Genomic DNA, 25,400 nt, shown 5'->3' on the forward strand with positions numbered 1-25,400 from the left:
TTCTGTCAGAAGAATGAGCCACTGGCTCTGAAAGCTTGCAGATTTCAATATCTTTGTACATGTTTCCTCCTGCCGCCACTTGGTGAGTAGATTTTTTACCTATTCAATTACATTATATTTTCAAAAATTAATTAATTTTTTTGATATATTAAATAGGGTATTCCAGTCCACAGTGTCAGATTTAACACATCTATCTAAACTGTATGCTTCAATCCCTCTTCTAAGATACATCATGGGTCATTATTGTCTCCACTTAAGCCAATTCATTACCGAATGCAAATGTCTTAATAACAAAACTTACCACATGTTCTTCTTTGAGAAGCACTGGGACAAGTGAGACCAGCACAGGCTCTTCTGCCTTACAATACGCCTGAAAAAAGAATTAAACCTGTATCTCTGTACACTAGATATTAAAAGTGACTAGTTAACATTAACTTTAATCCAAACAAAAGGGAGCTCAATCACAACTAAAATAAAAAATGCAAAGTTAGGCAACATACGCAACTACACATTGAGCAACACCCTCAGTCCTACCAACGAACAATTGGTACTAACTGTACACAATTTTGACAGGAGAGTGCGTGACCGTGCTGCTAAGCAGACCCCATTTGTGGTTTGGCAACCAGTCCAAGTCCACAACAGAGTCATATGAACTTACCCTACATTATGTCTTGTAGCATTACAACGGCTGTCTGTAACAGAATTACTTTCTCTGTGTCAACCAGCTCTGATTCCAGAAGGATCAGCAGTGCAGAACCCAACTTTCATTCTTCTCTTATGACATTATGAGAGCCACAGATTGGGCCAAACAGCTGAACAGATTATTTCTAAACTTTCAAAAAGCATTTGAGTTGGTATGATGGCAATGCTTTATGGACAACAGTACAACTGTATGTGATATCAAACAATATTTATGACTTCATTATCCACAATAGGCAGCACACAAATATGGGCTGTACCTATAAGTATGACACATTATCCTGGTAAAAAGCAAATATCGAATGTAGCCTGCATTACAAAATTTTTGGGAAAGTTCAATTAGACAGTACTTTTAGTTCTATCTCTCTCTCTTCCCTTCTTCAAATCCCGCATAACTAAGGGTGAAACACCCCCCCCCCCCCGGTCCCTCCCAATTTCCTCTCTCTCTCTCTCTCTCTCTCTCTCTCTCTCTCTCTCTCTCTCTCACACACACACACACACACACACACACACACACACTTATCTGCACCTATTGACAGTTGTGTTCGATTCTAGTAATCGAGCAATTTACAATTTACATTACATCAATTGCCAGTCCTTGAACGATGTGCAAATCATCTTCAAGACTCACTACATTTAACAATAATTTCCTAACAATATGAAATCCCTGTACACAATGGCAACATTTGCAAAGAGCTTCACAGAGCTAGCAAACTAGCCTACCTGTACACTTATGCACAGTAGGTTGGTTGGTTGTTTTGGGAAAGGAGACCAGACACCGAGGTCATCAGTCTCAGCGGATTAGGGAAGGACAGGGAAGGAAGCCGGCCATGCCCTTTGAAAGGAACCATCCCGGCATTTGCCTGGAGTGATTTTGGGAAATCACGGAAAACGTAAATCAGGATGGCCGGACACGGGATTGAACTGTCGTCCTCCCGAATGCGAGTCCAGTGTCTAACCACTGCACCACCTCGCTCGATTGTTGCACAGTAGAATTTTGACTCAATACAATGTGTATTTTCCAATTCACTCACTATCAACTGTAGTAGATAAGAAATTGCATCCACAGGCCTTCTCTGCTATAGCTAAAGGACATTCAATTAATAGGTATCTCATTAGTTCAGAGTGTAGATGAAAGTCAACGGGGTGGGGGAAAATCAGTCAATAATCTGCCACTGATTAGAAAACAGATTGGAACACCGTGGTCTGATGAAAGAAAGAGACTTCATTCTGGAAGGATGAAACAAATTTGGGCACAAAGAAAGGCCAACCATCAAACGTGACATTGATGGATTGTACCTCGTGTGGTCCTACTGGGCCCATACGTGAATAATAATTATCTGTCACTTATTATAACTTCATCAATGTCAACTGGATGTTGCTGTGGTCTTCATTCAAAAGACTTTTGTTTTACGCTGCACCCCAATGGTACTGAGTATGTTACACCATGAGTGGTCAAATGTCTGGTATTTTTACCACAACTCATTTATCAAGTGCTATAAAACAAGGAAACCCACCAAAAAATTACAACACTCTACCTACTGACCTATACTGAAATATTTATGTCGGCCCACAGTGTAATGTACCTCAAAGCTCTTGTGTCATTAGGCATCATCATCAATAGCAAAAGGCAACAGCAAACATGCACTGTCAAACATAAAACTCTTCCTCGAACATCTCATGTAAGTATGTTATACTCTCAAGGCACAGTTGTTAAACTAAAGCTGCCGCTGTCACCTACCAAAAATAGCACTCGACTGCAAAGCATATGTCAGAGCCCTCAACAATGTTACTCCTACTGTAAAATTTATGAAAAACGAAAGTTCTAAAAATTCTAAAAACAATTACTACACCTGTGTTTCATTGTGTGCATCCATATGGAAGGCAACTGAAAACATTAAACCTAATGCCGCTAATTCGAATAAATCTGTTGCTGTTCCCTGAGGAGATATCGCTAAAGTGACACTAATGTCGTCCAATTTAACACGCAAACTGTGCCTCGAGAGTGTAACGTGCCAATATGAGATGTTCTGAGAAGAATTTTATGTATGACAATGCACATTTGCTGCTGGATTTTACTGCTGATGATGCCTAATGGGACAGAAGCTTTATGGTATGTTACATTAAAGGGAGATATAAATATTTTTATATGGGTCAGTATGTGTAGCATTGTGATTTCTTAACTGGTTTCCATATTTTATAGCACTCAATAATGAGGTAACATAGTCCCAAACATGTTGCGGTAAAAGTATCACACGTCTGACAACTGGTGGCATAACATCCTCAGTACCGATTCACATGCCTGCTGTACAATGGCTTTGCATCAGATAAGCAGCTTCCCACATCGGTGTATCCCGATCAGACCTCTTCTTCACGCACAACTACCACAATCTATATCTTTTCGGACCTGCTTCCCGTAGTTACACCTAGGTTTCCCTCTACAATTCTTACCCTCCACACTTACTTACCGAGTGGAACAACACGGCACTGAAAACAGGCTACTTCTGTTCTCAGAGATCTGGCAATGACGTACCACATTTTCCTCTGACACGGTCCACTGCGTGGAGCACTAGAACCGCCCTTCTGAGGCTCAAATCCATTCACAGGACACAATACTAGCACACTCACTCTCCACATTAAAGGGGTAGACACAGCACTGTCCACGGCCTGGTGCAAGCCAGCCTACCTCAATGCAGGCTACCACTAGACACAGAGATGTCGCCACATTGCAGCCCTCAACACTGCAAGTCTTCCAAAACAATGCGGCCCTCATGCAAACTGATGAGCCACCACACTCCCAGATGCGGCAGTCATTTAGCGGCACCACTCGACCCACCGTCATCCGGCCACGACAGAAGCACACACACCGAGTGAGGTGGCGCAGTGGTTAGGACACTGGACTGGCATTCGGGAGGACGATGGTTCAATCCCACGTCCGGCCGTCCCGGTTTAGGTTTTTGTGATTTCTCTAAGTCGTTCCAGGCAAATGCCAGGATGGTTCCTCTGAAAGGGCACGGCCGACTTCCTTCCCCGTCCTTCCCTAATCCGATGAGACCGATGACCTTGCTGTCTGGTGTCCTCCCCTAAAACAACAGAAACACATTACAGAAGGAAACTGCGTTTCCATTTCGACCCAGCAGGTATTAATAGCTCAAGTCAGTAAAAACTTTTTTACTGTCTAGATCCCGTGCACTATAAAACATTAAAATGTGAAGACTAATTTCAGTTGACCACACAATCATCTTCATATCACTCATGGTGAAATATGTATCAGCAGATAACATATTGAAAACCCTGCATCATTTAGAGTACTTACATAATTATAAGACGAGGTTTCTTTCCAAATGTGTCATTCAAAAGCTAGAGGGTTGTCTTAAATTGGCTGATTGAACTACTTTTCTGAGATCACCATTATCACATTGTTTAGTAATGTGCACAGTAGTAGTATTACATTTACAGTGGTCATCATGAAGATGAAGCTTTGTGCAATTTTATTTTAAATAACTCTGTAGGGCAGGGCTTGGCAAATGATACGTTCCAACAAGTTCGAGAGTTCCCAATACACCGAAGTGCTCGGTACAGTATCGACGTAACTCGAACGATCACATGACACTGACTAGTGCAAGAGATACACAAGAAATAATGAACTAGCCACAACAGTCTATTGCACTAATTGACATTTGACAGTTTTGTGAAACACAGGAGGAAATGGAATTAAAGTCTATCAACTTACAAGCTTTTGTTGTATTTTAACAGGTTTCCAATAAACATTCTCATATATGTATAAATATTCTATACAAACACTAGTGCAATTTTTTAAGTAAAGGTAACATTCAAATATAGAATTTTTTGTCCTTCAAAGAACATTAGTTGATTCAGAAACCAGATCAAAATTTTATTTGGTTATGAGACACTGTAATGATTTACTAGGTAGATTGCAAATGAGAAATTTGACCACTGTTCATGTATTACAATACCATGTAAAAACATTACCTGATTTTACTCAGCTGTATACCACGTTGGTGAAATTCAGTTGAAACAAGAAGGAAAATTAATATAGAATGATGTGGCTAACAAAGGAAGTAGATCATATTAAACAGACTGTAATTGTCAAACAAAAATAAATTACAGTCGCAAGACCCGTTGTGGAGATAGTACCGACAGACGTCAGTAGATCGCGGGATGAGCGAAACTTCGAGAGTGGAACAGAATCTTAAATGCAATCTTTCATTTACATATTAGTTGGTGTTGTTACATATGACCTGCATACTAGCAGATATTGCAGTCTGTTTTTGACAGTTACTCAAGCTTGGAAGGAGAACAGTGATACCAGCTTGGCTGAAAGTTATGATGATTGCATGGAGGGAAGCACTGAGCCCGCAGCAAATTTCATCATGTTGTTATGCGTGGTAATCTATACCATCTACTTTTGCTTTCTACACTGAAGAGCCAAAGAAACTGGTACACCTGCTGAATATTACGTAGGGCCCCTGCGAGCACGCAGAAGTGCCGCAACACGACGTGGCATGGACTCTACTAATGCCTGAAGTAATGCTGGAGGGAACTGACAACAGGAATCCTGAAGGCCTGTCCACAAATCCCTAAGAGTGTGAGGAGATGGAACTCTTGAGAATAGCACGTTGCAAGGCATCCCAGATATGTTCAATAATGATCGGGAGTTTGATGGCCAGCAAAAGTGTTTAAACTCAGAATAGTGCTCCTGGAGGCACTCTGTAGCAATTCTGGGTGTGTGGGTTGTCGCATTGTCCTGCTGTAATTGCCCCGTATTGTCCTACTGGAATTGCCCAAGTCTGTCGGAATGCACAACGAACATGAATGGATGCAGGTGATCAGACAGCATGCTTACGTATGTGTCACCAGTCAGAGTCATATCTAGACTTATCAGGGGTCCCATATCACTCAAACTGCACATGGCCCACACCATTAAGAGTCTCCACCAGCTTGAACAGTCAACTGCTGGCATGCAGGGTCCATGGATTCATGAGGTTGTCTCCATAACCGTATATAATTTGAAACAAAACTCGTCCGACCAGGCAACATGTTTCCAGTGATCATAAGTCCAATGTTAGTGTTGACCGGGCCCAGGCAAGGCCTAAAGCTTTGTGTCATGCTGTCATCAAGGGTACACGAGTGGGTTTTCGGTTCCGAAATACCGTATCGATGATTTTTCGTTGAATGGTTCACACGCTGACACTTGTTGATAACCCAGTATTGAAATCTGCAGCAATTTGCATAAGGGTTGTAGTTCTGTCACATTGAACAATTGTCTTCAGTTGTCGTCACTCCCGTTCTCGTAGGACTGTTTTCCAGCCATTGTGATGTCTGAGATTTGCTGTTTTACCAGATCCCCGATAGTCACAGTACACAGTACACTCATGAAATGGTCGTACAGGAAAATCTGCATTTCATTGCTAGCTCAGGGATGCTGTGTCCCATCACTCATGCACTGGCTGTAACACCACGTTCAAACTCATTTAAATCTTGGGAACCTACCATTGTAGCAGCAGTAACTGATCTAAGAACTGCCCCAGACATTAGTTGTTTTGTAAACGCAATGCCGACCGCAGCGCCGTATTCTGCCTGTTTACAAATCTCTGTGTTATAATAAACCTGCTTATACCAGTTTCTTCAGCACTTCAGTGTATGAACATCTACTGTGTTTAAACTGCAGTTTGCCCGAATGCATTTGTAGTCGGAATTGAACTGACTTTAAAATTGGATAAATACTCAACAATAGTATTCATTTCTGCATGAGACAATAAAAGCCTAGATCTAGGCAAGTGAAGTACTTCTGTGTTTCTTGCTACAATGTTGTCAACACTCTCCGTGACGTATGACAAGAATGAAAGGGGGTATATCAGGTGGTTCTACACAGAGTGGGGGGAGGTGACATGTTTGGAAGTGAGATTATAACATACACATTTCAGGATAGAGGTGAAATCTGGTATGTATACAGGAAAAAATAGCTGTGTTCTCAAATTCCAACATAACAACCACCTCAGAAATAGCCCCATATTCTGAAGAAACAGCCATATGTTTGTGACAATGAAGGTATAAATTTCACGGCTGTGCCATTAGGTTGATGATGGTGATGACCCAAGATAGTGGTAGCACACACTACAGGGATTGTAAGCATAAAAGGCAGAAAAGAAAACAGTCCAAAAATTCATGTGAACAATTTCTTGGTGTTTATTTTATTTCACCAAGTGTTATCAAAATTTAGACAATCAATAAATGGCAAAAGTTTACAATAGTTATAAGGTTACCTTTTTGGCAGATACTTTATGTCAATAAAACAGTTTGTAATTCTAGTTAATCAGAATCTGTTAAAAATAAATTTCTCTCAAGGAGCCTTTCATTAAAAAAATGAATAAATAAATAATTTTTAAAAATTGGGCCATTTTATATTCAGGGGCATCTTACATTCAAGTAAATACAGTATGAAGCTGGCAGTGTGCCAGTATGAGTAACACCTTTGCAGCTAATCAAACACTACACTTTGAGATAATAATGTTTTATTAGTCAGCACAGTAATAAGACAAGCAACTGATAACACACGTAATATCATAATCCCGCTTGCTACTTTAAGTAACACACATCCATTATCTGCACACACACACTGATGCTCGCGCCATGGCAGGTAGCGAGGTACTGACTGCTGGAGCACACCATCTTTCCACCGTCGGTCGTTCGCGACATCGCTGACAGACAGGTGAGGAGTGGTGTACGAGCTGAGGTAGCTACACGTTTTTATTTGTCGTTAATCACTTCCTTAACCTCCTGATGGATCTGTTATTGTGAAAAACGGCAAGTTGCACCACAGTTTGGAGTTGACAAACTGTAGATGAATGAGTTCAAAGGTCAGAGGAGGGCAATGGTGTATGGCCTTGAGTAGGACTGTCCCTAGTAGAGCACTGTGCTGCTCAAAACCACCTTCAGGTTGACGAAAGCTTACAATTTTTTCAAAACTGCTCTAAAATGCTATTCTTGTGGGTGTGTCATCACTGGATTATATGCATCATAAAAATCTTAAAATATGCATGAAAAATGCTTAAAAATGCACAAAGTGCAGAAATCTGCAAGATCAAATAATAAAAAAACATAGGAGTTACTGCGTGCATTACATCTCAAAGTCGAACCTGTGCATATCAATTACAAGGAAGAGTGCCAGCCATGCCAAACATCGGTACATTTAGAATGTTGGTATCACTTTCTGAATAATTTCTGGTAGAGGTTAGAAAGGGGGGGGGGAGGCTTTCTGGGATTATTTTCAAGAGTTGTTCCTTCTTCACTATTGTTGTCGGTAACAAACAGACGCAATGTGAGTTGAGTCACGGCAAAACAATGCATACAGGACCAAGTTCGAGATATACTGCACGCAGGGGTGGCACACTCAAAAACCCAGTAATATTTTATTTAAAAAACAACACACAATCATGAATTTTTTTAACAACATTAACTTTTAATTAATACTATTGGAGCAAAGCATCATTTACAATTTATTTTACATTTTTCTACTATTGTAAATACATACAAACAAGTACTGTTCCAAAAGTTTGGTGGTAAGATTGTGTCTTCAATCACTCAAAACATTTTTATAAGTAGAAAAGGACCGTTCTACATCAACTGAGGTGACTGGGCAGTATTTGAATTTGGGTGCTATGTTGGCACTTACCGTTTCTGGTAAAAGTTCACCCGTCCCATTAATAAAACTATCAATATGGTACAAGGGTTCAAAGCCTGGGTTACTGTATAAAGTGTTTTCAAACTTTTCTATAAGGTTTCTCAGGAATACCTCCGGCAATGAACAGTTCACTAGAATAATTTCATTCATTAACTGAATAGATTCATTCAATGCCAAACCTTGAGTTTCAAGCTTTTTAATACTTGCAGGCATATGGGAAAAGTAGTGCTAATCACAGCAATGTCTTTTTTAATACCTGAATCATTAAAAGCTTCCTTGGATAGGCAAACTGCCAAAGCCTCTGCACTATTAAAGTCATTTACTACCCCTCTAATGACCTTGAAATTTTCATTGTAAAATGACACAGCTTCAACCTACGCACCCCAATGAGTTACGACTGGAATAATTTAATGATTATAAAGAATCCGCCTCAATTGCAAATAGAAACCGGATGTTGACCTAGGTTTCGGCGCGGATAACCGTGCCTTCTTCGGAACACTCTAAAACTACAAACTGTATTAATGCTGGGCGATGCCTATTTAGGCAGTTTGTAGTTTTAGTGCGTTCCAAAGAAGGCATGGTTATCTGCACCGAAACCTAGGCGAACATCCGGTTTCTATTTGCAATTGAGGCGGACTCTTTATAATCATTGCACATTTGGTAGTTTTTCTTTGTAGGTCTTGATGTGAGCAGGAGCCTTTAGAAACACTTTCTCTGTGGCTGAAATCAGTTTACTTACATTCAGCAAGGCGATGTGCTCAGTGAACAAAGCACATCACACGAATCAAATTACGATAAAATACTCTGAGGGCTTTTCCTGCTTTGATCATATAGGGAGCAGCATCTCAAATAAACACAAACACACTTGCATCTACAGAAGATTCTGGATATATTTTTCTAATACCCTCAATCACAAATCTAGTGATCGTAGAATGATTTACTTTTTCAAGTTCTTTGCAGAACACTAAATAGGAAGAAGAAGGCTCTTCTTTTAAAATACCAACAATTAAATTTGCAAAGTACAGGCCACAACTGTCTGCAGTTTCGTCAACTGAAATCCAGATCATGTTGCCCTCGAGTTCATTGCGTATTTCTTCCAGAACATTTACGCACATTGTCGGTATGTAATTTTTACACAATGTCGATTCATCTGGTATATTTTGATTTAAGCAATATTTCTGCAGGAAGCCTTAGAGGATAGAGTTTATAAGTTTGTGAGGAGGAATATTGCTTGCAATGAATGCTCTGCACAGATCCATGTTAAACAGACTTTTTTGGTTACCTCTGGACAAGTCCCTGCTACTGCAACTTGCTGTTATCAGAAATTTTTGTCATCACCTTTTCTTCTGCATTCCTGTGATAGGAAGATTTGTCTCGGCATGCTGATCTACTTGAAACTTTTTTTTTTTGCACAAAACATTTTTTTCACAGACTTGACAACATAAAATAATTCCGTCATATGTAAATGTTCCGGGACGGTCAGCTATCCACGAAACGACCATTCTTTTTACGGGTGGTATGGCACACGACACGTTATACACTGCACATCATTAACACGTTCAACTGTGTACAAGTAAGCAGAAAGCTAAACTGAAACAACGGATGTGCGACTAAAAGCTCGCGTAATTTAATTTATTTGTTGCGAACGCATACGGCGGGACAGTGGGGGAGATTAACCGGGGGGCACAGGCGCAGGAGCACTGGCTCTGTACGCCTCTTCCTGTTCCTATTCTGTAATGATTTCGCCATGCAGTGGGCTTTCAGTTAGCTATTACATGCAGTTTTAGGTGCGGTGAATGTGTGAGACATAAAAACTAGATAGAGCTAGAGACTACCCGTCTCAATTTTTAAAATATTGTAAACAGAGTGAAATATGTATTGTCACCAGTTTTTATTAAAAAATGCAATAACTGGTCAAAAGGGGCGAAATATGCAAATGCGTATGCAGCATGCAAATGCGTATAATACAGTCCCTAGTCTTCACCAAACATCCCTCGGTTGGGATCGCGCCACAGCTTCAGCATACGGTCTATAGAGACTCGTGCATAATGCTCGAGGATGACATCGTTTTGAAATTTTCTCAACATTTAACTCGTAACAAGTATTAAGTTTGATGTCTGTACTTCCTACAAAAAGTACATAAAAATTCTCTAAGCTGACTTCGATCTAGACCTCCGTAGTGCTGTTAATTGTCATTAGGGCCAGGGTTACATTTTTTCTTCATTTAGACAACATTTTCGCATTAAAATACATTTGCTGCTTGAGTACCAGCAAGAACAATGATTTGCACAGTGGAACTGCCAACAGGGTTGGAGCCTGCAAAACCAGCACAGGTCCCATTTGTGTATTGCTGGTGGGAGCTGTCAACTGACAACTAATTTATATACAGTAATGTAATGTTGTGAAAAAGGTCGCATATTACAAATATGCACCAATGAGAGGCTAAAATGACAATATAACACTCTTCTCTCCCTGCACGAGGATCGCAAATTGTGTGGGCATACGGGATGTGACTACACGATATATAGAAGTCTGGATCAGCCCTGGGGGAACATTCAGATCGCCGAAGCAGTTAAGGTGAATGCTCGTAACGAGTGGAAAATTTGAGTTCGAGTCTCGGTCCGGCACAAACTTTCGTGTGTCACAAAATGCTGACATCAATGCAGATATGAAATAAGTAGATTTATTTCATAATGTTAATCCACAGCTTTTAGGCATGCGTGTCTGAAGAGCATTATATTGTGACGATGCAGACACTGTATAAACACAGCATTTTATGATATTGCAGGGCCTGTGTTGTTAAAAGTATGATGCAATGTTCCTTTGGACATACATGCATGCCCACAAGAACAAGCTCTGTGCTGACGACAGCCCACATGGAATACACAAAACATATTTGCAGTTGCAAATACGGACAACCATCAGCTGTATAATGGAATGAAAACAACTAAAATTTGTGCCATACTGGAACTCGAACCTAGGTTTCCTGCTTTACACGAGCGGTCACCTTAACTGTTTTGGCTATCTGTGCACAACTCTTGGCCAGGCCCAAACTTCTATATGTACCCCACGTACTGGAATTTCTTTCTATTTCTCTCTCTCTCTCTCTCTCTCTCTCTCTCTCTCTCTGTCTTTTTGGCAAAATTCTCATCTATTTTTGTTGAGATTCATATTTCTTTTAATGATTAGATGCATATACCTCAAAGGTTGTCACGTGAGTGAAAATAAACAAAGCCTTATTTCTTTGAAACTGACTGCTACAGAAAGGTGCTGATTGAGAACTTTGTGACAGTAATGTTTGCTTTTGCAAAAACTTCCAAAACCTTTTTCTTCCAAACTAGCCTTTGTTTTCTTCATTTGGCTATATTTAAGAATTTAAAAATGATTGTTCTGTTGAAAAGCCACAGCTTTTTCCTGACAGTGAGCTGAATGCGTCTCTAATTTAAGGTGTTTCTGGACATTATCTCTCTTTTCTGCACAATTCGATGATAACAAAATCTACAAACTATTAATTTCTATCTTTTGTGGGCATTCGTAGGTGTGCGACCCATGCTTTACAATGCAACAGACAGAACAGACAAGGCAGTTAGCATAGAAGCAGAACTGAACATATCATAATGCTATGCTAACATTAGGAGAAGAATTTTGGCACATAGTACAGACACTACAGGCTGTAGTGACAGATGACCACAAGCATAAACAAACTAGAATTTTGACTGCCAGAGGGAAGAAGAGTGGTGTGCAGAAACAAACCCCGCCTCCCTTTCACATGGCAACAGCCAACAGTATTGTCAAAGGGATCACCCATCTCTTCTAACGTTGTAAGGTTCGTAATCAAAATCCGTAACAGATCAGGATTAGTAGCTTCACTTATTTCAAAATCAGAAAATGATAAGCAACACGTGACACAAAATATTTGGGGGAAAGCTACAGCTCAACTGCTCGCTGATGTTAGCGGACTATTGTTAACGACTCAGTGCAGGCCTGATATCTAGCAGTATTCGATACAACCACTGCTCAAAACATACTCCACCTAATTTGCCACTTTAGAAATGTCCACATTAAACCATATTTTGGGCTTTTTTAACAAACAAATGTACACATTTCTTTGTTATAAAATACTAGGTCCCACAGCTGAGTACTACATTGTATTACACAGCACGTATCTTAAATAGACCATTCAACTGCCCACAACTGGCCTGGCATCAGATCATTTAGTGCACTGATATGTCGTTGCATTTGTACACTTTCATTTTGCAGAAAGGTTCTTATGCACATTACCTTTACAAATTGGCCTTCACCAGAAGATGCACAATACCATTAACCAAAAACTGGTTACATTTTCAATATTTTTATGCAGGAATCAAGATATTTCAAATTATCTCTGATAAAATAGTTCATCTGGATACAGTTTACTACAAAATAGCATCTAAAACGTAATTTTGCATTTTGAAGCAGAAACGTAAATTTTTCCAATCCCTATAAATTAAGTGCAAGAATGCAGATTGTGACGCACAGATGACGACATATGGAAGTGTTTCTTGTCATGACTCCTGTACGGATAGCCAAAGTGGTTATGGCGACCTAACACATAAACCGGGAGATCCGGGTTTGAGTCCCAGAGATCCGGGTTCGAGTCCCAGAGATCCGGGTTCGAGTCCCAGAGATCCGGGTTCGAGTCCCAGAGATCCGGGTTCGAGTCCCAGAGATCCGGGTTCGAGTCCCAGAGATCCGGGTTCGAGTCCCAGAGATCCGGGTTCGAGTCCCAGAGATCCGGGTTCGAGTCCCAGAGATCCGGGTTCGAGTCCCAGAGATCCGGGTTCGAGTCCCAGAGATCCGGGTTCGAGTTCCAGAGATCCGGGTTTGAGTTCCAGTCCAGCACGAATTTTCTGCCATCTGATTTCTCCTGAAACTGCAGCTATTGCTGGTTGTGTCCTTTTCCAGTAACTGAGCAATGACAGTCTTTTCATCTGTTTACACATCTACAGTACTTCACTTGCCTGTCCCTTAACTACATGCACATCATCATCAAGTCCTCCAGCATTTTACAATAATTTTCTAGTTATGTGAAATCACTGTACACAACTGTATCATTTGCAATGAGTCCCTTAGAAATACCTACCTAATCTGTGTGTGTATACACAGTACAATTGTGGCTTATTATAATGCGTATTCTCCAGTTTGACTTTCAACTATAGTATGTAAGAAATTATATGTATATGCGTTTTCTACTACTGGTAAATGAAATACAATTAACAGTTATCTCATTACTTCAGTGTGTAACTGACAGTCAGTATTTCATGAATACTTACACCTTCCTCTTCTTTGAGGAATATCTGGACCGGTGAGAGTGTGGGTGCTTCATCCACTTGGTCATTTACCTGCAGGTGGAAAACAAATTAGTCAATGATCTTCATAAAAAAAAAAAACACACAAGGAACTTTTATACGAATTTTAAACGAAAAATAACCAAATACAGCCCACTGAACTTGGAAACTTAAGACAGAAATGGAAATACGTGCAAACAATTTCCAATATTTCCAAAACCATCTCAACTACGAAGAACACAGAAAAGTGGTCTCGAAGAGCTCGACAACCAGCCCTAACTCTGAATCATCCATCACTGAGGAATTACAGTCATTTCAAATCTCAAAAACCACAAGGTCTCAGAGAGACCAAATCAAGCTGAACTTTGAGGAAAAAATGTCACAGACGCTCACCACAACTTTTTTGAAGAAATATGAATACATGAAAAACCCCTGATGAATCGAAGACGGCCCTCGTCCACCCACTCCATAAGAAAGTGTCCCAAGCAGATCACAACTATGGAGGAATCTCCCCCTAGACATAACATACAAGATACTCTCCACAGTCTTACTAAACAGAGCAAAATCCCAGTTAGACAATTAACTTGAAGTATATGAAATTGGCTTCAGGAAAGGAAGAGCCTGCCCAAAACAAACCCTAAACCTCAAAAACTTCATGACATACTAAAAATGAAGAGCAAAATGATATGTTATGACTGTCATTGAGTTTTTAAAATCGTGCAACTCAATACACCAGGAATCCCTTATATATACTAAAAGAATTAACCCTAGATAACAAAAAATATAAAACCAATCACAGAGACCCTTATCACCACATATTCCAAAGCCAAATTCATGGGAGAACACTAACCCTTTTGAAATAAAAACTGGTATAAGCTAAGGAGATGGAATCCCCCACTGCTAGTTAAGTGCTCCCAAGAAAAACTTGTTGGAGACTTGAACACAGAGATACTGGAATCTGCCTAGGAGCACAAAGCAAAAGGCTTCAAAGCCAACTATCTAGCCTTTGCAGATGATATAACCCTACTAGCTGAGACCTGGGAAACAGCTAAAGAACAGACCCTTGAACAGAAAAAACAGGTCTCAAAACCCTTAAAAAGACCAATGTAACAACAAACATAAAAAACCCACCACAACATTTTAAAGTGGGACAACAAAAAGTAGAGATAATCAAAGAACTCAAATACCTTGGAGAATCCATCGGCTGGAATGGGCTCGAGAAAAAGGCAATGGAAATTAGAAGTGAAGTTGATCTGGTCTATCCCGCAAAAAACACATACAACAAAAGGTCCATCTCACAGAATGCAAAAATAAGCATTGTAACAGTGTAGTAGTCAAACCAGAAGCCCTGTATGCAGCTGAAACACTATCACCAACCATGGCCTAGTTGAAAGACTGGAGATAGAAGAAACAAAGATATTAGAAACATTTCTTGACCCCAGATTTCACAACAATTAATCCGCACCAAAAAATGAAACCCTTGCCAAACTACCGAAAAACTCTCAGACACAATTAGGACAAAAAGAATTCATTTTTATGGATACATCTTCATTCTGAACCAAAATAGATCAACTGAATAAATTATGACTACTTCTGCAGGAAAAAAATGGATTACTGAAATGGAGAAGGACTTCAGATAACTCCAAATCACAAGAGCTATGTTCAAAAATAAAACGGAGAAAAAGAGAGAGGAGGAAAAGAACACAGTGGGAGGGAGGGAGGGAAGGAGAGGTTGGGGGGGGGGGGTAGGTTCCAAAATCATATTCAAACGAACATCCACATCTCTGATGAAGATAGGAAAGCAAGGTCAAAAGAATGAAACAATACTGAGATGCTAACAGAAAGGCACAAAACATTAAAAAGTGATTAATTTAACATATCGCAAAGTCGGGTGAAACAAAAATAAAAAGAAGACTCTGCTGTTATTATAATGTGTGGTTTCTAAATTTCCTCAATATTAAGTGTGTTGTTGTTGATGATGCAGCCTTCAGTCCAAAGGTTGGTTTGATGCAAATCTCCATGCTAGTCCATGCTAAGCAAGCCGCTTCATCTATGCACGATACTGCAACCTACATCCATTAGAACCTGCTAGCAGTAGCCAAACCTTGGTCATTATCTCCAATTATTAACCCCCCCCCAGTTACTTTCCCATTACCAAACTGGTGATTGCTCAGTATGAGTATTATTAACCATGTAATAATTATATAATGGTTGGCGCTCTCAAAAATATCAGTAATACTGGGCAAATGTTGTCTCAGGGTATATACGCTGATAAGGAAGGGGGGGGGGGCGATGGATTTTTTCCCAAATTTCCCAGTTAAAAAAAACTTTCCCTGTGTTAACTGACAATATACTTTTCCTTGGTACTGCCGAACTGACAAATCTTTTGAATTGTAAAGGTATTGTATACAAGTGTAGAACTTCCCGGTACTTCAGCAAAAAATAACTTGTTTTGCAAAATATTTGATGCGCAGCATCATGTACAGCGCATATTTTCAAATTACAAAAGTATAAATACGAATTCCACCAATTAAAGCACGGTATCTTTCGAAGCACCGAAAACGAGATTGCGATGAGCCATTGCCACCAATCATAGCTCAAGTTACAGTACTCCCCAGCCAATGACAGCAGATATTCAGAGCACAGGACTTGTGTTGTAGTCGGCCAATAGCAACATCACTGTTAAGTAGAGCGAATATGCAAATAGGAAAAGTTAATGGTTTAAATTAACATACATTCAGTATAGCTACATGAAAAGATAAGCTATCACCTACAATATACCAGTCATCGAAAGCTTTTTGCCTTTTTTTTTTTAAGGATACGATGGATCCTTTGACAAGCACTCCAACTTTTCCATAGAAAAGCCAGTTACATGGAAAATTGCTCAAGATTTCACCTCGAACTGCTTTTGAAGGATAATTTTACTTTTTGCCACCGTTATTGCATAATTTGTAATCTATGACAGAAATAAAACAGATATGAAAAACTAAGCTTGTCCTTTTTTAGTGTGTTACCTTTCAAGATATATCGAACACAAATACGCTGATTGGTTGGTTGATTAGGGGGAAGGGACCAAACAGCGAGATCATCAGTCCCATCGGATAGGTGAAGGGTGGGGAAGTCGGTCATGCCCTTTTATAAGGAACCATCCCAGCGTCTGCCTGAAGCGATTTAGGGAAATCATGGGAAACCTAGCCAATGGCCTTGCTGCTGTCATTAACACCGGTTCCCGTCAGGTCACCGAAGTTAAGCCCTTTAGGGCTTGGCTAGTACTCGGATGGGTGACCATCTGGTCTGCCAAGCCCTGTGGGCAAGCGAGGTGCACTCAGCCCTTGTGAGGCAAACTGAGGAGCTACTTGATTGAGAAGTACTGGCTTCCGTCTCGTAAACTGACATACGGCCGGGAGAGCGGTGTGCTGACCACGTGCCCCTCCATATCCACATCCAGTCATGCCTGTGGGCTGAGGATGGCACGGCGGCCGTTCGGTACCGTTGAGCCTTCCGAGGCCTGTTCGGAGAGTTTTTTTTTTATGGAAAACCTAAATCACAATGGCCAGAAGCAGGCCTGAACTGTCGTCCTGCCGAATGGGAGACCAGTGTGCTAACCACTGTAAGGTGTTACTCAGTCTAATATTCTGGAAATATTTAAATAATGGCATAAATGGCTGGTCTTCTAGATTCAAAATTTTTCTAGACGGCTGTCCCTCAAAGTGTTAAGTTTTGAGTGACAGTCAAATGCTCTGTGATTTAAGAAATTAATCACAGATTCTCACATGCGACGTAAGTCATCTTGCATAATAGGAAATTTACTTCGTAAATAATGCTTCTCAAACCACCATCCTCAATATTTTCCCATGACCTGTTATAAAAGTAAACTGTTGTGACATCATACTCATTGAAAGCAGTTTGTTGTTACAAAATATAACACAGTCTTCATCCTAAAGCCTTCAACCCATTTTGCTGTTGGCAGACACTTGTGTGTGCAGTTTGTTTTGTAGTAAATGGCGCACTTTCTTTGCAACTAAAATTTTATTTTAGCGTTATTCTCTCATTTATGTTTTCTTTCTGCAATATTATCCTGCTGTAATGGGCCAAAGTAAAATTTTTGTTACGAATATCAGTTCTTACTCGTCAAAATTACAAAAATTTAACTGGAAACTAAAACAACGAAAAATTATCAGAAATCCTAAAGATTCCTGTGTTCTCCCAAGATTTCCCAGTAGCCTGGGGTATATACACCCTGTGTCTATCCAGCAGCCTTGTTTCAACTTCAGTCTTTCACTGTAGCAGATATGATATGAAACTGCATCCATACAGCTTCTCTGCGATAGCTATAAGGAACAGAAGTAATATTTATTCCTTGAGCAAAACTTTCAATACCCAATATTGCATAAATTAGTCTTTATTGTGGACAACCGGTTTTGACAGTTCTGTCATCCTCTGGTCTTCAAAAAAAGTTTGTTATGAAACATGTTCCACTGTGAGCTTGTACCTTATACCACACTGCTTAAAATGCAGGATATTATACATAATATTGTCCAAAAATAAAACCATTTACAGTTAAAAAGCACCTCGTACATACGAGCACGTTTGCATAAGTAGTGCTCACAGAGGCTTGTTAATTCTTGAAGCACATGATATACAGCAAAATGCACATCTGTTTATGTTTGCAGGAATGTTCCACACATTGTGGATCCACACCTCAGCCGAAGTATACGGTGCAACTACAGTTTAATGTATACTGTACATTTTAAGACTTAACGAGCCTCTGCGAGTGCTATGTATGTGAACATGCTCGTGTGCACAAGCTGCTTTTTTAACTGTAAATGGTTGTGTTTTTGAAAAACCTATGTATAATGTGTTGGGTTTTATCCATAAGCTACAAATTCACAATGGCACGTGTTTCATCACAGAAATTTCTTAAGACCAGAAAACGACAGCTCCAACTGTTGAAACCGACTGTTAACAATACAGACTAACTTCTGTGATCTTTGCTAATGAAACCTTTTTCTCCCTCACGAAACACAGACTGTGTCATCCAAGTTCTCAACATGACAGAATTCAGTCAATATTCACATAACTGCAGTGGGTACTCGACAGTCAACGTTTCAGAATACTTACAAACTGCACTTCTTTGACAAATGTCGGGACTGATGGAAGTGGTACAACTTCATCTCATTGGCCAGGTATCTGAAAGCAGAAAAAAAAGGCACTCAATTATATGTCCTCTTTTCTTTATTTCCTCTTTTTTTTCCTTTAAATTAGTTTTATTCGCTTAGCCATCTTACAAATGGTTTTGTTGTTCTTTTTTTTTCTCTTTCTTTAAAAAAAAAATCAACATTACACAATATTATAAGGGCATTTAGATATGAAGTTACAAATTCTCTTACACAGTGTTCAATAGGTACAGTGGACAAGAATGACTGTTGTTATTGTCAAAAGTATGATCATATGGTGTATAAAGTGAAACTTGAGACTGGATTGAGGACTTTTTGGTAGGGAGAACATAGCGTATGATCTCGGATGGAGAGTCATCATCAGATGTAAAGTAACTTCGGGTATGCCCCAGGGAAGTTTGTAGGGACCCTTGCTATATGTGTTGTACATTAATGACCTTTTAGACAATATTAATATAACAATGGAAATAATCAATTATTGATAATACAATGTAATGCCACTGGCTCTGAAAGCTTGCAAAAGTCAAATCCTTTTGTGTGTGTGTTCCCCTGCCGCCGCTTGGTGAGTAGGCAATATTAATAGTAACATCAGACTTTTTGCAGATGCTGCAGTTACCTATGTTGGAGTACTGTCTGAAAGAAGCTGCATAAATATTCAGTGAGATCTTGACGAGATTTCAAAGAGGTGCAAAGATTGGAAACTTGCTTTAAAGGTTCAGAAGTGTAAAATTTTGCACTTCACAAAATGAAAAAAATGTAGAATCCTATGACTATAACATCAGTGAGTCACTGTTGGGAATCAGCCAGCTCATACAAATACTTGGGTGCAACACTTTGTGCGGATATGAAATGGAATAATCACAAAGGTTCAGTCACGGGTAAAGCAGATGGCAGTATCCTGGGGAAGTTAATCAGTCTACAAAGGAGATTGCTTGCAAATCACTCGTGCAACTGGTTCTAGAATATTGATCAAGTGTGTGGGGTCCGTACCAGAAAGGACTAACGAGGGATAATGAACGTGTACAGAGAAGGGCAGCACAAATGGTCACAGATTTGTTTAATCCACGGGAGTGTGTCACAGAGATACACAAGGAGCTGAAATGGCAGACTCTTGAGGATATACATAAACTATCCCAAGAAAATCTAATAAGAATGCTTCAGGAACCAGCTTTAAATGATAACTCTAGGGATATACTACAACCCGCTATGTATTGCTCACACAGGGATCATGAGGATAAGATTAGAATAATTACTGCATGCACAGAGGCATTCAAACAGGAATTCTTCCCATACTACTTATGTGAATGGAACAGGAAGAAACCCTAGTAACTGATACAATGGGACATGCCCTCTGTCATGCACCTCACAGTGGTAGGCGGAGTGTAGATGTTGATGACAAGTACGACCCCCAGTAGTCTGATTGGCAGCATTTAATTGTTGAAATATTCTTCTTATATTGCATAGGTTTCTTCCATCTCATTTAACACTAAAAAACCTGAACTTACAGGACTGAATATTTTAGTTGCTCTGATAAAGACACTGACATATCTAAGGCAAGGCTTATCATTCTCATAACAAGCCAGCTGATTACTCACCACTGCACAGTTATTTATTTATGCAAGTCCTCTATTAAACAAATTTTTAAAAGTACAAGTACTGTCTACCAATTATAAAGCAACATATTTTACACACTCAATGCACTGTAACATAAAACTTGACTATGAATAATATTTTTAGCTTCCTCTCTGGGAGAAGAATACATAAATTTTTGGGCAAATTTAATTTTACAGAAGCAACACGTTGCTGTCAGGGTCATCAATCTCGACACTGGTCTGATGGACATCTCCATGCTACTTTATCCTGTGCAAGCCTCTTCATCTCATACTAACTACTGCAGCCTACATCTTTCTGAACCTCCTTACTGTATTCCTCTCTTGGTCTCCCTCTACGATTTTTACCCACCACACTTTAGTGATCCCTTGATGTCTCAGAATGAGTCCCCTCAACTGATCCCTTCTTTCTGTCAAATTGTGCCTTTCAGTCAAGTTGTGCCACAAACTTCTTTTCTCCCCAACTCTGTCCAGCACCTACTCATTAGTTACATCATTTACGCATCTAATCTTAAGCATTCATGTGTAGCACCACATTGCAAAAGGTTGTATTCTTGTCTAAACTGTTTACAGTTCATTTTTCACTGCTCTACATGGCTACACTCGAGACAAATATTTCCAGAAAAGATTTCCTAACACTTAAATCTGTATTCGATGTTAACAAATTTCTCTTTTTCAGAAAATGCAACAATGGAAAATCCAGGATGGAATGTAACAGTATTGTGAAAAGCAAAGTTGTTACTCACCATATATTAGATATGCTTTATTTACTTGTGACAGTCTTTTTTTTGTGCCTATTTGTGACTCAGCATTTCCACTTTGTGGTGAGTAGCAACTTTCCTTTTCATAATCTTCTTCAGAAAAGCTTTTCTTGCCATTGCCAGCCAACATTTTATATCCCCTCTACTATGACAGTCTTCAGTCATTTTTCTGCCCAAATAGCAAAACTTATCTACTACTTTCAGTGTCCTGTTTCCTAATCTAATTTTCTCACCATCACCTGATTTAATTTGACTACATTTAATTTCCTCACAATTGCCTGATTTAATTTGATAATATTCCACTATCCTTGTTTTGATTTTGCTGCTGTTCATTGTATATTCCACTCATTTTGTTAAACTCCTCTTCCAAGTACTTTCCTGTTTCTGACATAATTGCAATCTCATTGACAAAGTTCAAGGTCTTTACTTCTTCTTCTCCTTGGACTTTAATTCCTACTCCCAATTTTTCTATGGTTTTCTTTACTGCTTGTTCAATGTACGGACTAAATAACATCAAGGGTAGGCTACAACATTATCTCACTCCCTTCCCAACAACTCCTTCCCTTTGATGCCCCTAGACTTTTATAATTGCTCTCTGGTTTTCTGTATAAGTTGTAAATAGCCCTTTGCTCCCTGTATTTTATCACCACTACCTTCAGAATTTCAAAGGGAGTATTCCAGTCAACACTGTCTAAGTCTACAAATGCTATAAATGTATGTCTGACTTTCCTTAACCTATCGTCTAAGATAAGTTATAGGGACAGTATTGCCTCGTGTGCGCCTACATTTCTCCGAAATCCAAACTGATCCTCCCCGACGTTGGCTTCTACCAGTTTCCCCATTCTACTGCAAATAATTCCTGTTAGTATTTTACAACTATTACTTATTAAATGATATTTTGATAATTTTCGCTCCTGTCAGTAGCTACATTCTTTGGAACTACAATTATTACATTCTACTTGGAGTATGAGGTTATTTCGCCTGTTGCATACATCTTGCACTCCAGATAGAGTTTTGTCAGGTGTGGCTCCCCCAAGGCTACCAGTAGTTGGATCTCATCTACTCCCAGGACCTTGTTTCGAATTAGGTCTTTCAGTGCTCTGTCGAATTCTTCTCGTAGTATAGTTTCTCCCATCTCATCTGATCTACTTCATTTTCTATTTCTATAATATTGCCTTCAAGTTCACCTCTCTTGTAGAGACCTTATACATACTCCTCCACCTTTCAGCTTTCCCTTCTTTGCTTACGACGGGTTTTCCATCTGAGGACACACCATATAGTTTTTCAAATAAACCAACTTCCCCACTTGATTATAGTTTCTTGTTTAACAGAGACCCTGTATCAACTAGATGCAGTATAAATGTAGGTTTACCTGTGCCTCTTTGTGTTTAGGAAGATGAACAATTTCTCAGAAAATACCACAATAGAAAAAAGAAAGAAAGAAAAAAGCTTCTACATTTCAACACTTCTAGAACATTCTCCATAACTGTAACTAAAAGTGCAATACATCAGCCCCCAAATACTAACAGACAATAATCAGGGTTGCCACAAATTTCCAAGATATTTCCCTGATTTCCGGACAAGTTTTAGCACTTTTCCATGACAAATTTAGAGATCTCAAAGGTAAGTTAAGACATAAGTTGACAATCTGTCTTTGCAGCTATGGTACAATAGTGCAAATGAGGAAATATTTTAAAAAGCTAGCAATCAGATGGGGTTTCCTGATGTGAGCAAAAATCTTAAGTACTAACATCAAACTCTTTTGTAATGAACTGCGTTTAGATGGAGAAACCAAGCCAAATGGTATGTGTGTTTCCTTCAGACCAATGATATTATTTTACTTCAATAAAACGAAACACACATTGTGATAAAAATGGATATTTCCTTGGAGTTGCAAGACAGATTTAAAATACCTTCACTGATTTCAGAAATAACCTCAGGAAAAAGCTGGCCCCTTGAAAGAAGTGTACAAGGTGGGAAAGAATTGCGTAAAGCAGCACTGCAGGGGACCCCCAATGAAATATCCATCCTACAATGTTTGTTATTGTCGGTTATTACCCACTGTGCTACATCTATTATTTTACAGGTATTCAGGGATTTATCTTTCAAGAAATATATAAGCACAAACCGCCAGCAACTGGCATAATCTTTTTCTTCTTATTTTCCATGCTTTATAACATGTACAGTACTTTTAAGCGCCAAAATGAACTATAACAAATAAAATGTCTATAAAATGCCACACTGTACAACATACTTATGACGAGACAGTTGTAATTCCTGAAGTTCATCGCCCACGGCCTCTGGCCTGCCGGCGAACACCACAGTCCTAGGCCCACGGATAATCCGTGAAAATCTGCTGCATTACATCACACACAAACAGACCCAGCCTGCGGGCAGGTCGGTGAGACTAGATCCGACAGGCAGGGCCTGCACCTCAGTGTGAACCAAATGGCTTTAGGTCGGCAGGCCCGATCCGTTACAGATACCCACAGGAGCAGCCTGCACTTTTGGCCCACCTCGGAAATCCCGCACACAGCCAGCTCTTCACGAGCAACAGACAGCTAGTTGAAGAAATGATACCATGGTGATCAATCCGTGCAACAGGTAACTTGCTCAAATACTCTGACAATCAATAATAATGAGGATAGGTAGTACGGTAACTCACCATAAAGATGATTGCTGAGGCTCAGACAGACATGTAGAAAAAACAATCACACTCTCACAACCAAATGTTCATCCTAAGTATTTGTCACAAAATGAGAGCGCGCGCGTGCACACACACACACACACACACACACACACACTCACTCACTCACTCACTCACTCTCTCTCTCTCTCCCTCTCTCTCCACTCAGACACAACTCAGTCACACATAACCTCTGTCTCCGGCCACGGCATCTGCAGTTTCTGAGAATCAGATCCAAATAAACTACTACTCTTGCTCCTTGGCTCTCGTTGGCAGCTGCTAGGCTAGGGGCAAGAAGTGGTGGCAGCACTGACTGCAAGCTGAGGGGAGTGGTAGGAAGGGAAGAAGCAGTGGGAATGAGGAAGTAAGGAAGCGGCGCACACACTCGGCTGCACCCAGCCGCGATGATGCACGACACCTCAGTAAACAAACCATTCCATTTTCTGAGACAAAAACCAAATATTTCCAGTGTTTTTTTTCAGATTTACCTCATGTGTTTGAAATTCCCTGATATTCCCTGATTTCCATAATCTGTGTCAACCCTGATAATATCAGAATTTTCAATGATGTTTACCCAGCCCCCCATTTACGATTCTCCTAGTGATGATCATAGTAGCCTCTACACCCATTCACAAACTCACAGCCTGTGAGTTCCCTCTGTACTCTTAAGGCTCACTGAAAATCGAGTGCTGTTTGTCACATCCTTTTTAAAAACTTCAGAGAACACAGATAGCATAGGAATGGGTCTAAAATTCCCTACATTATCCTTTTCTCATAGAGCAGTTCATACAACTGACCATTCCCAAAGCAAAAATTACAAATGTGGCTAATTACTGGGCTAACATACAGGGTGTTTCAAAAATGACCGGTATATTTGAAACGGCAATAAAAACTAAACGAGCAGAGATAGAAATACACCGTTTGTTGCAATATGTTTGGGACAACAGTACATTTTCAGGCGGACAAACTTTCGAAATTTCAGTAGTTACAATTTTCAACAACAGATGGCGCTGCAAGTGATGTGAAAGATATTGACGACAACGCAGTCTGTGGGTGCGCCATTCTGTACGTCGTCTTTCTGCTGTAAGCGTGTGCTGTTCACAACGTGCAAGTGTGCTGTGGACAACATGGTTTATTCCTTAGAACAGAGGATTTTTCTGGTGTTGGAATTCCACCGCCTAGAACACAGTGTTGTTGCAACAAGACGAAGTTTTCAACGGAGGTTTAATGTAACCAAAGGACCGAAAAGCGATACAATAAAGGATCTGTTTGAAAAATTTCAACGGACTGGGAACGTGACGGATGAATGTGCTGGAAAGGTAGGGCGACCACGTACGGCAACCACAGAGGGCAACGCGCAGCTAGTGCAGCAGGTGATCCAACAGCGGCCTCGGGTTTCCATTCGCCGTGTTGCAGCTGCAGTCCAAATGACGCC

At 39.9% G+C, this 25,400-nt stretch overlaps 1 long non-coding RNA gene across 1 annotated transcript in view; it reads right to left on the bottom strand.

Annotated features, from left to right (window-relative positions):
- Positions 1 to 301: 301 nt before the first annotated feature.
- Positions 302 to 25,400, bottom strand: part of LOC126427200 (uncharacterized) — a 52,106-nt gene continuing 27,007 nt past the window's right edge. The window contains exons 2-4 of the long non-coding RNA XR_007576587.1: positions 18,853 to 18,921; positions 13,717 to 13,785; positions 302 to 370 (exon numbers count right to left, since the gene is read on the bottom strand). This is a non-coding gene — a long non-coding RNA (uncharacterized LOC126427200). The remainder of the gene's footprint in view (positions 371 to 13,716; positions 13,786 to 18,852; positions 18,922 to 25,400) is intronic.

The sequence above is a fragment of the Schistocerca serialis genome, chromosome 11 (genome assembly GCF_023864345.2).
Source record: "Schistocerca serialis cubense isolate TAMUIC-IGC-003099 chromosome 11, iqSchSeri2.2, whole genome shotgun sequence".
NCBI classification, from domain to species: Eukaryota; Metazoa; Arthropoda; class Insecta; order Orthoptera; family Acrididae; genus Schistocerca; species Schistocerca serialis.